This window comes from Somniosus microcephalus, unplaced genomic scaffold, assembly GCF_052327205.1.
Source record: "Somniosus microcephalus isolate GS21.2 unplaced genomic scaffold, FLI_Smic_1.0 scaffold4, whole genome shotgun sequence".
In the NCBI taxonomy this organism is placed as follows: Eukaryota; Metazoa; Chordata; class Chondrichthyes; order Squaliformes; family Somniosidae; genus Somniosus; species Somniosus microcephalus.
The window spans coordinates 2597310-2613098 of NW_028225191.1; the positions used below are offsets into that span (position 1 = coordinate 2597310).

The window sequence follows — 15789 nt, forward strand, 5'->3', positions numbered from 1 at the left end:
TCCTACCAAAATGAATCACTTCACACTTCTCTACATTAAATTTAATCTGCCACGTTTCTGCCCATTTCACCAGTCTGGCTACATCCTCCTGAAGTCTGTTACTATCCTCATTGTTTGCTACATTTCCGAGTTTCATGTCATCTGTAAATTTTGAAATTTTGCCCTGGATCCCCAAGTCCAGGTCATTAATATATATCAAAAAAAGCAGTGGTCCGAATCAATGTTCACGTTAAGTTGCGCGGCCACGCAGCGGTCTGGAGGTCCCGCGCAGCCGGCTCACCGCCCTATAAATGGAATAAATGCGCATGCACGGAAATTTGAATGGGCCGTGCAGCCCGTTAAAGGGGACACGCACCTCAAAAAAATTAGAGGGAACATTGGTCCTAATACCGACCCCTGGGGAACATCACTGTTTACCTCCCTCCAGTCTGAAAAGCAACCGTTCGCCACTACTCTCTGCTTTCTGTCCCTTGGCAGAAAATTGGGAGGGGGCGAGTGCAAACAGCACCTGATTTCTCACCAAGCACTCACTGGAGCAGGGGATTAGCCCCACTTTAAATGTCAGTCTCTTACATATACATAATAAAAAGGGAAACGCTGTCCCTTTAAAATTGGTCATCCACAGGGACGCGGTCCCTTTAATGAAAATCATATAGAAAAAGAGAGCGCCTGTCCCTTTAAGAGAACCCCCACCACTCCCATATTTCTCTTAAAGTGCTTGAAATTAATAATTAAAAACGCTGAAAATTAATATTAAGAAAATGAATTCAGGGAGAAGAAATATTTTTACTCACAAGTATTTGTTCCACAGGGTTTGTTATTTCATCAATTTAAAAGCGAACTTCTTTTATTTAATAAAAAGTATCTTCTGCAAAACAAAATTAGTTTGAGCTGTAAAATGTGAAAGGAACATTAAAAATAAACTTTTCCGGGCTCACAGATCCTGAGCCACTTCACAAAATGGCGGCGGGCCGATCCGTCCAATCAGCCGGTTCCAGGTCCCGCCTCCTCCTCCTTCGCCGCGATTGGTTGGAGGACCAAAGCCCCTCGGTCAGTCCTCCAGGCTCAGCCTCCCCTCGCTCATTGGTGGAGAGCTCACGTCTATCATTGTACGACGGCGACGTCTTGACGTGACTGGTTGGGCGAAGAGGCGCGGGGCGCCGGTTCGCTCCCTATTGGTCAGAAGTTCACGTCAATCAGGCCCTGGGCCCGGATCACGTGTCCCTGGAACGCGCACCGCCAAACTGAAAAAGCTCCGCTCGGTGCCCTGATCCGCGGACTCTCAGGTTTGGATTCAACCTTTATTCTCACCCCTCCTCTGATCTCAATCGGATCTGGGGGAAAACTCACTTTCCCTCACTGATTGCGGCTCTTCACCAACACCGACTTTACAAAGAAAGCCCCGCGTGGCAGCCTGGAGCTCGGGCTCAGTGCGCAGGCGCGGGGGAGGATGATTGACAGGGGCCCAGGGTGTGTGCTGAGCATGCGCGGTGCGGGCCGGGCGCCTGTGGAGCAGGAGAGGGCGCGGCCATGGGGCGCATGCGCGGTCTCAGCCACAACTCAGTGCGGCGACCAGACCGCTTTCTGGAGCGCGGGGGCTTGTGGGGATTATAGCCGCCATTACAGCGGATCCTTTCAACCAACCTGTGCAGCAGCTGGGGCCTGAAAATCAGCTTCACTGCCCCTGGGCTGGGAAAGGTGGAGATGTAAAACTGTGACTCCTGGTTCTAGAAACATAGAAGATAGGAGCAGGAGTAGGCCATTCGGCCCCTCGAGCCTGCTCCGCCATTCAATGAGATCATGGCTGATCATCCAAATTCAGTACCCTGTCCCTGTCTTCTCCCCATATCCCTTTAGCCTTAAGAAATATATCTAACTCCTTCTTGAATATATTTAATGAACTGACCTCAACTGCCTTGTGTGGTAGAGAATTCCACAGGTTCACCACTCTCTGGGTGAAGAAATTGCTCCTCATCTCTGTCCCAAATGGCTTACCCCTTATCCTTAGACTGTGTCCCCTGGTTCTGGACTCCCCAACCATCGGGAACATCCTTCCTGCATCTAGTCCTGTTAGAATTTTATAAGTTTCAATAAGATTCCCTCATTCTTCTAAACTCCAGCGAGTATAAGCCCAGTCGACCCAATCTCTCCTCATACATCATTCCTGCCGAGACGCTCCTTAAAACCCACCTCTGTGACCAAGCTTTTGGCCATCTGCCCTAATTTCTCCTTGTGGCTCGGGGTCACATTTTTCAATGTCTTACAATACTCCTGTGCAGCGCCTTGGGATGTTTTCCTACATTAAAGGCGCTATAGAAATACAAGTTGTTGTTGTTCTCATTGTTGGATGTGAGCTCTGAACAGGCCCCGCCCCCTCCCCCTACTCCGCATGCGCCGCTCCAAGGTGAGCGCGGGCTCTGAACAGGCCCCTCCCCCTACTCCGCATGCGCCGCTCCAAGGTGAGCGCGGGCTCTGAACAGGCCCCTCCCCCTACTCCGCATGCGCCGCTCCAAGGTGAGCGCGGGCTCTGAACAGGCCCCTCCCCCTCCCCCTACACCGCATGCGCCGCTCCAAGGTGAGCGCGGGCTCTGAACAGGCCCCTCCCCCTACTCCGCATGCGCCGCTGGGCCCCGCTCCCGAGGATGAGTCGCGACCGCGCCTGCGCAGGGCCTCGCATTCTGGGGAAGGCCCGGGCAACCACGAGAGTCCGGGTCACCGGCGGAAAGTGAGTTTTATGAGGGTTTTTTTTTATATAGCGGAGAGAAGTGCGGGCGGGGAGATAAATAAAAAGGAAATACAAATCGGACCGTGCCAGCGCCCTCCCGGCACCGAGCGGAGCGGATTGAGCGGCCACAGCCCCCTGTCTTCTGCAGGGAGCCGGACTGGGGCACGTCATCAACTCCACGGCGGTGAACCGACAGGAGCTCCGACCAATAGGGAGAGAGCGGGCGGAGCTCGGAGCACTGAGATGGCAGCGGGTCCTCCAACCAATCGGAGTGCCCGAGGGGCGGGACTTCCGCCGCCCGCTTCTCCCGCTGCTGAGACAAGTGGAATGCAGCAGAGGGCGCTCTTCTGAGTTTGGGGCTCAGGCCTGTTAGTGGAGCAGTGCAGAGGGAACTTTACTCTGCACTGGGCTTTACTCCCTCAGCACTGCACTGGAGGAGCAGCACAGAGTTTTAGACTCGAGTCTCTGGAGTGGGACTTCAACCCACAACCTTCTGACTCAAGAGGAGAGAGTGCTGCCGCCTGAGGCACGGCTGACACTCTGTATCTAACCCGTGCTGTACCTGCCCTGGGAGTGTTTGATGGGACAGTGTAGAGGGAGCTTTACTCTGTATCTAACCCGTGCTGTACCTGCCCTGGGAGTGTTTGATGGGACAGTGTAGAGGGAGCTTTACTCTGTATCTAACCCGTGCTCCACCATTCAATAAGATCATGGCTGATCTGATCTTGGCCTCACCTCCACTTTTCTGCCTGTTCCCCATGACCCTCGACTCCCCTGTAGTTCAAACATCTGTCTGTCTCAGCCTTGAATATATTCAGTGACTCCGCCTCCACAGCTCTCTGAGGTAGAGAATTCCAAAGATTCACGACCCTCATTGAAGAAATTCCTCCTCACCTCCGTCTTAAATGGGCGTCCCTTTATTCTGAAACTATGCCCCCGAGTTCTAGATTCCCCCACGAGGGGAAACATCCTCTCAGCATCCACCCTGTCAAACCCCTCAGAATCTTATGTTTCAATAAGATCACCTCTCATTCTTCTAAACTCCAATGAGTATCGGCCCAACCTGCTCAACCTTTCCTCATAAGACAACCCCTTCACCCCAGGAATCAACCTCGTGAACCTTCTCTGAACTGCCTCCAATGCAAGTATATCCCTCCTTAAATAAGGAGACCAAAACTGTACGCAGTACTCCAGGTGTGGTCTCACCAACGCCCTGTACAGTTGTAGCAGGACTTCCCTACTTTTAATCCCCCCTTGCAATAAAGGCCAACATTCCATTTGCCTTCCTAATTACTTGTACCTGCATGTTAACTGTTTGTGTTTCATGTACGAGGACACCCAGATCCCTCTGTACCGCAGCGTTCTGTAGTCTCTCTCCATTTAATAACAATTTGCTTTTCTATTCTTCCTACCAAAGTGGATAACCTCACATTTTCCCACATTATACTCCATCTGCCAATGTTTTGCCCACTCACTTAACCGATCGATATCCCTTTGCAGACTCGGTGTCCTCCTCACAACTTACTTTCCCACCTATCTTTGCATCGTTAGCAAATTTGGCTACAGTACACTCGGTCCCTTCATCCAAGTCATTAATATAAATTGTAAATAGTTGACAAATAGTGTAACATATCAAAGTTTGCAGATGATACTAAGATGGGAGGGAAAGTAGTGAGTGAGGAGGACATAAAAAACCTGCACGGGGACATAGACAGGCTAAGTAAGTGGGCAGAGATTTGGCAGATGGAATACAATACTGGAAAGTGTGAGGTTATGCACTTTGGCAGGAAAAAATCGTAGAGCAAGTTATTATCTTAATGGCAAGAAACTGGAAAGTACTGAAGTACAAAGGGATCTGGGGGTCCTGGTGCACGAAACTCAAAAAGTTAGTATGCAGGTGCAGCAAGTGATTAAGAAGGCCAATGGAATGTTGGCTTTCATTGCTAGGGGGATAGAATATAAAAATAGGGAGGTATTGCTTCAGTTGTACAAGGTATTGGTGAGACCGCACCTGGAATACTGCATACAGTTTTGGTGTCCATACTTAAGAAAAGACATACTTGCTCTCGAGTCAGTACAAAGAAGGTTCACTCGGTTAATCCCGGGGATGAGGGGATGGACATATGAGGAGAGGTTGAGTAGATTGGGACTCTACTCATTGGAGTTCAGAAGAATGAGAGGCGATCTTATTAAAACATGTAAGATTGTGAAGAGGTTGGATCGGGTGGATGCGGGGAGGATGTTCCCGATGATGGGTGAAACTAGAACTAGGGGGCATAGTCTTAGAATAAGGGGCTGCTCTTTCAAAACTGAGATGAGGAGGAACTACTTCACTCAGAGGGTGGTAGGTCCATGGAATATGCTGCCCCAAAAAGCTGTAGAAGCTACATCATTACATAAATTTAAAACAGAAATAGACAGTTTCCTAGAAGTAAAGGGAATTAAGGATTACGGGGAGCGGGCAGAAATTTGGACATGAGTCTAGGTTCGGATCGGTCATGGCCCTGTGCGTAGCGGAGCGGGCCCAGGGGCCGTGTAGCCTGATCCTGCTCCTATTTCGTGTGTCTAATTCTGTTAGATTCAGGAGATGGTTCTGTGATAGTAGATTGGCGGTTAGGATCAGATCAGCCATGATCTTATTGAATGGCGGAGCAGGCTCGAGGGGCCGATTGGCCTACTCCTGCTCCTATTTCTTATGTTCTTATGTAGACCCCAGCACTGATCCCTGTGGCACCCCACTAGTTACAGTTTGCCAACCTGAAAAATTACCCATTTATCCCGACTCTCTGTTTTCTGTAAGTTAGCCAATCCTCTATCCATGCTAATATATTACCCCCAACCCCGTGAGCTCTTATCTTGTGCAGTAACCTTTTATGTGGCACCTTATCGAATGCCTTCTGGAAATCCAAATACACCACATCCACTGGTTCCCCTTTATCCACCCTGCTCGTTACATCCTCAAAGAGCTCCAGCAAATTTGTCAAACATGATTTCCCTTTCATAAAACCATGCTGACTCTGCTTGACGATATTATGATTTTCTAAATGCCCTGCTATCACTTCCTTAATGGGACAAGTTCAGAAACAAAAGATGACACGAGATGAAGTGTAAACGGAAATGACAGCTGCCATGTGAGAGAGAGACAAAAAATGAAAGAAAGAGATCGGGGCCGAGGTTATGGTCTGAAATTGTTGAACTCGATGTTGAGTCCAGAAAGCTGTAAAGTGCCTAATCGAAAGATGAGGTGCTGTTCCTCGAGCTTACATTGAGCTTCATTGGAACAGTGTAAGAGGCCGAGGACAGAGTGGTCAGAGTGGGAGTGGAGCGGAGAATTAGTGACAGGCGACCGGAAGCTCGGGGTCACCCTTACCGACTGAACGGAGGTGATCTGCAAAGCGGTCGCCCAATCTGCGTTTGGTCTCCCAATGTTGAGGAGATTAAAGTGACAGACTAATCTAATTGAATTTTTTGATGAAGTAACAGGCAGGATTGATGAAGGGAATGCAATGGATGTTGTCCACATGGATTTTAGGAAGGCGTTTGACAAAGTACCACATCGAAGGCTGGGTAACAAAATTGAGGCTCATGGAATAGGTGGGTCAGTGGCAGCTTGGATAAGGAATTGGCTTAAGGACAGAAAACAGTGAGTTGTGGTAAATGGCTGTTTTTCAGACTGGAGGATGGTAGACAGTGGTGTTCCCCAAGGGTCGGTGCTGGGGCCACTGGAGGATGGTAGACAGTGGTGTTCCCCAAGGGTCAGTGCTGGGGCCACTGGAGGATGGGAGACAGTGGTGTTCCCCAAGGGTCGGTGCTGGGGCCACTGGAGGATGGTAGACAGTGGTGTTCCCCAAGGGTCGGTGCTGGGGCCACTGGAGGATGGTAGACAGTGGTGTTCCCCAAGGGTCGGTGCTGGGGCCACTGGAGGATGGGAGACAGTGGTGTTCCCCAAGGGTCAGTGCTGGGGCCACTGGAGGATGGGAGACAGTGGTGTTCCCCAAGGGTCAGTGCTGGGGCCACTGGAGGATGGTAGACAGTGGTGTTCCCCAAGGGTCGGTGCTGGGGCCACTGGAGGATGGTAGACAGTGGTGTTCCCCAAGGGTCGGTGCTGGGGCCACTGGAGGATGGTAGACAGTGGTGTTCCCCAAGGGTCAGTGCTGGGGCCACTGGAGGATGGTAGACAGTGGTGTTCCCCAAGGGTCAGTGCTGGGGCCACTGGAGGATGGTAGACAGTGGTGTTCCCCAAGGGTCGGTGCTGGGGCCACTGGAGGATGGTAGACAGTGGTGTTCCCCAAGGGTCGGTGCTGGGGCCACTGGAGGATGGTAGACAGTGGTGTTCCCCAAGGGTCAGTGCTGGGGCCACTGGAGGATGGTAGACAGTGGTGTTCCCCAAGGGTCAGTGCTGGGGCCACTGGAGGATGGTAGACAGTGGTGTTCCCCAAGGGTCAGTGCTGGGGCCACTGGAGGATGGTAGACAGTGGTGTTCCCCAAGGGTCAGTGCTGGGGCCACTGGAGGATGGGAGACAGTGGTGTTCCCCAAGGGTCAGTGCTGGGGCCACTGGAGGATGGTAGACAGTGGTGTTCCCCAAGGGTCAGTGCTGGGGCCACTGGAGGATGGGAGACAGTGGTGTTCCCCAAGGGTCAGTGCTGGGGCCACTGCTTTTTTAGTTAGATAGATACAGGAAACTTTGAGATATCCGGCACCGACGGGACCGACCTGTTGCCATCCCATCAAAACTGCCGGACAAACCAGCGCTAATGTTAAAACATACAGAGCTTTTGAGCTCTGTATTTAGCAACAATCCCTGTTGCTTAGCGACAGCTTCTAAACAGTCGGCCGTAGCTTGCAAGCGTCTCTGTAGCTAAGCAACAGCTTTAGCAAGACCTTGCAGAGCCTGACTGGGGAAAAAAAAGCAACAAGAAGTTAAAAAAAACGTATAGGAAACGGCTCCTGAATTCTGCCGGTAGATAGAGCCTTCCGGACATTTAACCACCGGATAAATGAAAGTTTCCTGTAGATAGATATCGATATAGTAAATGCATTGCTGGTCATCTTCCAAAATTCGATAGACTCTGGAACAGTACCCATGGATTGGAGGGTAGCTAATGTTACCCCACTATTCAAAAAAGGTGGAAGAGAGAAAACGGGGAATTACAGACTGGTAAGCCTGACATCGGTAGTGGGGAAAATGCTCGAGTCCATTATAAAGGATGTAATAGCAGAGAACTTGGAAAACAGTGACAGGATTGGACAAAGTCAACATGGATTTACAAAAGGTAAATCGTGCTTGACTAATCTACTGGAATTTTTTTAGGATATAACTGGTAGAATAGATAAGGGAGCACCAGTGGATGTGGTGTATTTGGACTTTCAGAAGGCTTTCGATAAGGTCCCGCATAAGAGATTAGCGTGTAAAGTTAAGGCACATGGGATTGGGGGCAAGGTATTGACTTGGATAGAGAACTGGTTGGCAGACAGAAGCAAAGAGTTGGAATAAATGGGTCTTTTTCCGAGTGGCAGGCAGTGACTACTGGGGTACTGCAGGGATCGGTCCTTGGACCCCAGCTATTCACAATATAAATTAATGATCTAGACGACGGAACTCCAAGTTTGCAGACGACACAAAGCTGGGTGGGCGTGTCTGCTGTGAGGAGGATGCCGAGAAACTCCAGTATGATTTGGACAGGTTGGGTAATTGGGCAGAAGCATGGCAGATGCAATATAACGTGGATAAATGCGAGGTTATCCACTTTGGTGTCAAAAACAGGAAGGCAGATTATCAGAATGGCAATAGATTGGGAGAAGGGGAAGTGCAACGAGACCTGGGTGTCCTTGTGCACCAGTCGCTGAAGGTAAGCATGCAGGTGCAGCAGGCGGTTAAGTAGGCAAATGGTATGTTGGCCTTCGTAGTGAGAGGGTTTGTGTACAGGAACAAGGATGTCTTGCTGTAGTTGTACAGGGCCTTGGTGAGACCACACCTTGAGTATTGTGTGCAGTTTTGGTCGCCTTATCTGAGGAAGGATGTTCTTGCCTTGGAGGGAGTGCAGCGAAGATTCACCAGGCTGATACCTGGGATGGCAGGAATGATGTATGAGGAGAGATTGGGTCGATTAGGCTTATACTCGCTGGAGTTTAGAAGAATGAGAGGGGATCTCATTGAAACTTATAAAATTCTAACAAGACTAGACAGACTAGATGCAGGAAGGATGTTCCCGATGGTCGGGGAGTCCAGAACCAGGGGTCACAGTCTAAGGATAAGGGGTAAGCCATTTAGGACAGAGATGAGGAGGAATTTCTTCACCCAGAGAGTGGTGAACCTGTGGAATTCTCTACCACAGAAGGCAGTGGAGGCCAATTCATTAAATATATTCAAGAAGGAGTTGGATATATTTCTTAAGGCTAAAGGGATCAAGGGCTATGGGGAGAAGGCAGGAATGGGGTACTGAATTTGGATGATCAGCCATGATCTCATTGAATGGCGGAGCAGGCTCGAGGGGCCGAATGGCCTACACCTGCTCCTATCTTCTATGTTTCCCTCACTGATTGTGGCTCTTAACCAACACCGACTTTACAAAGAAAGCCCCGCGCGGCAGCCTGGAGCTCAGGGGCCCAGCGCGCAGGCGCGGGGGAGGATGATTGACAGGGGCCTGGGGTGTGTGCTGAGCATGCGCGCTGCGGGCCGGGCGCCTGTGGAGCAGGAGAGGGTGGGCCATGGGGCGCATGCGCGGTGTCAGCCACAACTCAGCGCGGCGGCCGGAGTGCTTTCTGGAGCGCGGGGGTTTGTGGGGGTTGCAGCCGCCATTACTGTTGATCCTTGCAACCAACCTGTGCAGCAGCTGGGGCCTGAAGATCAGCTTCACTGCCCCTGGGCTGGGAAAGGGGGACATGAGACAACATTCTCCCTCTTACCCCTTTCTACACTCCTTTTACAGGGTTTTAGAAGTGGAGCATTTACAGACAGGAAGCTCAGACCAGACATCACCTCAAGATCTGACAGAGTCGCTCAATTCATCAGGACCTGATTCAGTCGCTCCTCCAATCTGCTGATACACCAGCGAGTTCACACTGATGAGAGACCTTTTAAATGTTCTGAGTGTGGAAAGAGCTCCAAAATATACGAGTAGCTAAAGAGACACCAGTGGCTACACACTGGGGAGAGAACGTTTAGCTGTTCCGGAAGGGATTCATTCAGCCATCCGCTACGATGATACACCAGCAAATTCACACTAGGGAGAGACCTTTAACCCGCTCCGTGTGTGGGCAGGGATTAATTGCACCCTCTGTGCTGCTGAGACACCAGCTTGTCCACACTGATGAGAGACCGTTGACCTGCTCCGTGTTTTTGAAGCGATTCTCTCATTCTGCCACCCTCCTGAGACACCAGCTTGTTCACATTAAATGTTCTGACTGTGGGAAGAGATTTAAAAGGTCCCAGGATCTGAAGAGACACCAGCTGGAGAGAGCAGGAGAGATTCTGTTCACCTGCTCCGTGTGTGGGAAGAGATTCACTCGGTCCTCGAATCTGCTGGCACACCAGCGAGTTCACACTGGGGAGAGGCCGGTGAAACATTCCGACTGTGGGAAAAACATTAAAAGGTCCCAGGAGCTGAAGGGACACCAGCTGGAGGTAGCAGGAAAGAGGCCATTCACCTGTTCTGTGTGTGGGAAGGGATTCATTCAGTCCTCGACTCTGCTCCAACACCAGCGAGTTCACACTGGGGAGAGGCCGTTCACCTGTTCCGTGTGTGGGAAGGGATTCACTCATTCATCCAATCTACTGAGACACAAGCGAGTTCACACTGGGGAGAGGCCATTCACCTGCTCCGTGTGTGGGAAGGGATTCACTCAGTCATCCCACCTACTGACACACCAGCGAGTTCACACTGGGGAGAGGCCATTCACCTGTTCCGTGTGTGGGAAGGGATTCATTCAGTCCTCGACTCTGCTCGAACACCAGCGAGTTCACACTGGGGAGAGGCCGTTCACCTGTTCCGTGTGTGGGAAGGGATTTATTCAGTCCTCGACTCTGCTCGAACACCAGCGAGTTCACACTGGGGAGAGGCCATTCACCTGCTCTGTGTGTGGGAAGGGATTCACTCAGTCAACCAATCTGCTGACACACAAGCGAGTTCACACTGGGGAGAGGCCGTTCACCTGCTCCGTGTGTGGGAAGGGATTCACTCGGTCCTCTAATCTGCTGAAACACCAGCGAGTTCACACTGTTCTGTAGCACAGGGCCCTGTAGACATCTGGGGTGACATGAACGTGGAATGTTTGAATGTTTTATAAATTCTTGGACTGCTGTTTAATCTTTAAGACTGTTGTGCTGATGATTCCCTTCGATTGACTGTTCATGGTGTTACATAGAATGTACAGCACAGAAACAGGCCATTCGGCCCAACTGGTCCATGCCAGTGTTTATGCCCCACACCCACCCTACTTCAATTAACCCCATCAACATATCCTCCTATTCCTTTCACACTCAAGTGGCTTCCCCTTAAATGCATCTGTACTTTTAGCCTCAACTACTCTTTGTAGTGGCGAGTTCCACATTCTCACCACTCTCTGGGTAAACAAGTTTCCCCTGAATTCCCTGCTGGATTTATTAGTGGCCATCTTATATTTTGTGGATGTTAAAATCCAGCCCAGTTATTGGGGTTTTAATATTCTGTATCAATAAATCAGCTTTGTTTGAAACACACAGTCGATTGAGTCCTTGTTTCTAAGATAAGACGAGAGTTAATTGATGGCTTGTTACAGACATTCCTGGTCCTCTCAATATCTGTGTCCTGGAGAGAAGCTTCTGTTACTTTGTGTGTTTTATTACCATCGAGGTTCTGGATGTCATTGTGGGGGAATGGAACACTTTAACATTCTCAGCACCTGGTGTCAACATCAAACACTCCCAGGGCAGGTACAGCATAGGTTAGATACAGATTAAAGCTCCCTCTACACTGTCCCATCAAACACTCCCAGGGCAGGTACAGCATGGGTTAGATACAGAGTAAAGCTCCCTCTACACTGTCCCATCAAAAACCCCAGGGCAGGTACAGCACGGGTTAGATACAGAGTAAAGCTCCCTCTACACTGTCCCATCAAACACTCCCAGGGCAGGTACAGCGCGGGTTAGATACAGAGTAAAGCTCCCTCTACACTGTCCCATCAAACACTCCCAGGGTAGGTACAGCATGGGTTAGATACAGAGTAAAGCTCCCTCTACACTGTCCCATTAAACACTCCCAGGGCAGGTGCAGCACGGGTTAGATACAGAGTAAAGCTCCTCTACACTGTCCCATCAAACACTCCCAGGGCAGGTACATCACGGGTTAGATACAGAGTGTCAGCCGTGGCTCAGGCTGCAGCACTCTCTCCTCTGAGTCAGAAGGTTGTGGGTTGAAGTCCCACTCCAGAGACTGGAGTCTAAAACTCTGTGCTGCCCCTCCAGTGCAGTGCTGAGGGAGTAAAGCCCAGTGCAGAGTAAAGTTCCCTCTGCACTGCTCCACTAACATGCCTGAGCCCCAAACTCAGAAGAGCGCCCTCTGCTGCATTCTTAGGCAGTCCCTCAGAACCGCAGATGACTTGCTTCCACATTAAAAATGAGTTCCCAGGTGACTGATGAGTCCAATGCAGGACCTACAGTCACTGTCACAGGTGGGGCAGACGGTGGTTGAAGGGGCGGGTGGGTGGGGTGCTTGGGTTGACGTGCGCTCCTTCCGATGCCTGCGCTTGGCTTCCGCTTGCTCCCGGCGAAGAGACTCGAGGTGTTCGGCGCCTTCCCGGATGCTTCTCCTCCACTTCGTGCGGTCTTGGGCCAGGGATTCCCAGGTGTCGGTGGGGATGTTGCACTTTTTCAAGGAGGCTTTGAGGGTGTCCTTGAAGCGTTTCCTCTGCCCACCTGGAGCTCTCTTGCCGTGCCGGAGCTCCGAGTAGAGCGCTTGTTTTGGGTGTCTCGTATCGGGCATGCGGACAATGTGACCCGTCCATCGGAGCTGATTGAGCGTGGTCAGAGCTTCGATGTTGGGGATGCTGGCCTGAGCAACAACACTGACGTTGGTGCGCCTATCCTGCCAATGGATTTGCAGGACCTTGCGGAGGCAGCGTTGGTGGTACCTCTCCAGTGCTTTGAGGTGCCTGCTGTGCATGGTCCATGTCTCTGAGGCATACAGCAGGGCGGGTATCACTGCTGCTCTGTAGACCATGAGCTTAGAGCCGGGTTTGAGGTCCTGGTCTTGAAACACACTCTTCCTCAGGCGATCGAAGGCTGCACTGGCACACTGAAGGCGGTGTTGGACTTCGTCGTCGACCTCTGCCCTTGTTGACAGTAGGCTCCCGAGGTATGGAAAGTGGTCCACGTTGTCACATTCCACTTGTCTCAGCAGCGGGAGAAGCAGGCGGCGGAGGTCCCGCCCCTCGGACACCCCGATTGGTTGGAGGACCCGCCGCCACCTCAGTCCTCCAAGCTCTGCCTGCTGTCTCCCTATTGGTCGGAGCTCCCGTCAGTCACCGCCGTGGAGTTGATCATGTGCCCCAGTCCGGCTCCCTGCAGAAGACAAGGGGCTGCGGCCGCTCAATCCGCTCCGCTCGGTGCCGGGAGGGCGCTGAGACGGTACGGTTTGTATTTTCTTTTTATTTATCTCCCCGCCCGCACTTCTCTCCGCTATATATAAAAGAAAACTCATAAAACTCACTTTCCGCCGGTGATCCGGACTCTCAGGCGGGGTGTGTGCTGAGCATGCGCGCTGCGGGCCAGGCGCCTGTGGAGCAGGAGAGGGCGGGGCCATGGGGCGCATGCGCGGGGTCAGCCACAACTCAGCACGACGGTCGGAGCGCTTTCTGGAGCGCGGGGGCTTGTGGGGATTGCAGCCACCGTTACTGTTGATCCTTTCAACCAACCTGTGCAGCAGCTGGGGCCTGAAAATCAGCTTCCCTGCCCCTGGGCTGGGAAAGGGCGACATGAGACAACATTCTCCCTCTTACCCCTTTCTACACTCCTTTTACTGGGTTTAAAAGTGGAGCATTTACAGACAGGAAGCTCAGACCAAACAGTTTGATTCATCAGGACCTGAATTTCATCAACCTTTGCACATGGAAGAGGAGCGCAGCGATCGCAGCGTGCACAAATTGCACACATGTTGCATGTGTGGACGTGGATTCAGCCGATTGCCTGACCTGGAGGGCCCCAAGGGCAGGCACACTGGAGAGAGACGGTATGAATGTGAGGACTGTGGGAAGAGGTTCACCCAGCTGACTAGCCACGAGTGCACTCATATCAGGAACCGACTGCATAAATGCGAGGACTGCGGGACGGGATACCTTCACCCATATGCGCTGGAAGCTGAGTGGCGGGCTCACACCGGGGAGAGGCCGTTCACCTGCCCCGTGTGTGGGAAGGGATTTGCTCAGTCCTCCAACCTGCGGACACACCAGCGAGTTCACACCGGGGAGAGACCGTTCCCCTGCCCCGTGTGTGGGAAGGGATCCGCTCAGTCCTCCAACCTGCGGACACACCAGCGAGTTCACACCGGGGAGAGACCGTTCCCCTGCCCCGTGCGTGGGAAGGGATTCGCTCAGTCCTCCAACCTGCGGACACACCAGCGAGTTCACACCGGGGAGAGGCCATTCATCTGCCCTGTGTGTGGGAAGGGATTCGCTCAGTCCTCCAACCTGCGGACACACTAGCGAATTCACACCGGGGAGAGGCCGTTCACCTGCCCCGTGTGTGGGAAGGACTTTACGTATTTGGCCAACCTGCGGACAAACCAGCGAGTTCACTCTGATGAGAGGCCATTTAAATGTTCAGACTGTGGAAAGAGCTTTAAACGCTCCCAGTATCTGATGAAGCACCAGCGGCTGCACACTGGAGAGAGACCGTACGGCTGCTCTCACTGCCACAAGAGGTTTGTGAACTCCGTGGACCTGCTGACGCATCAGCGAGTTCACACTGGGGCGAGGCCGTTCAGCTGCTCCGTGTGCAGGAAGGGATTCGCTCATTCGTTCAGCCTACGGAGCCACCGGAGAGTACACACCGGGAAGAGTCCGTTCACCTGCTCCGTGTGCGGGAGGGATTCACTGAGTCCTCGAATCTGCTGGTACACCAGAGAATTCACACTGGGGAGAGGCCATTCACCTGCTCCGTGTGCGGGAAGGGATTCGCTCAGTCTACCCTCCTGCTGATGCACCAGCGAGTTCACACCGGGGAGAGGCCGTTCACCTGCTCCGTGTGTGGGAAGGATTTCACGTGTTTGTCCAACCTGCTGGGACATCAGCGAGTTCACTCTGACGAGAGGCCATTTAAATGTTCAGACTGTGGGAAGAGCTTTAAACGCTCCCAGTATCTGATGAAGCACCAGCGGCTGCACACTGGAGAGAGACCGTACAGCTGCTCTCACTGCCACAAGAGGTTTGTGAACTCCGCGGACCTGCTGACGCATCAGCGAGTTCACACCGGGGAGAGACCGTTCACCTGCTCCGTGTGCGAGTAGGGATTCGCTCATTCGTTCAGCCTGCAGACCCACCGGAGAGTACACACCGGGAAGAGTCCGTTCATCTGCTCCATGTGTGGGAAGGGATCAGCTGAGTCCTCGAATCTGCTGGTACACCAGAGAATTCACAATGGAAAGAGGCCATTCACCTGCTCTGTGTGTGGGAAGGGATTCGCTCAGTCTACCCTCCTGCTGATACACCAGCGAGTTCACACTGGGAAGAGGCCGTTCATCTGCTCCGCGTGTGGGAAGGGATTCACTCGGTCCACTTTGAAGTGGAGAGAGGCTGTTCACCTGCTCCCAGTGCAGGAAGGGATAAACTCAGTCGTCCAGCCTGCTCGGACACCAGCGAGTTCACACCGGACAGTCGCCGTTCGCTGAGCGTCCAACCTATTTAGAGAGCTGCGAGTTCCCACTGAGACCCTGTAAAATGTTCTGACCATGGGAAGAGATTTAAAAGTGCTGTCACACTGAGGCGAGGCCATTCAACAGGGGTTCAGGAGGAGGTCATCAGACAGGTCCAAACAATCCCATTTCCTGAGTGTGACATCGAGTGTACAGCACAGAAAGAGGCCATTCGGCCC

The 15789-nt window shown here is 52.1% G+C and overlaps 1 pseudogene; it reads left to right on the forward strand.

The window, feature by feature from the left end:
* The first annotated feature begins 1191 nt into the window (after positions 1–1191).
* Positions 1192–15586, forward strand: LOC147084053 (uncharacterized; annotated as a pseudogene).
* Positions 15587–15789: the final 203 nt, after the last annotated feature.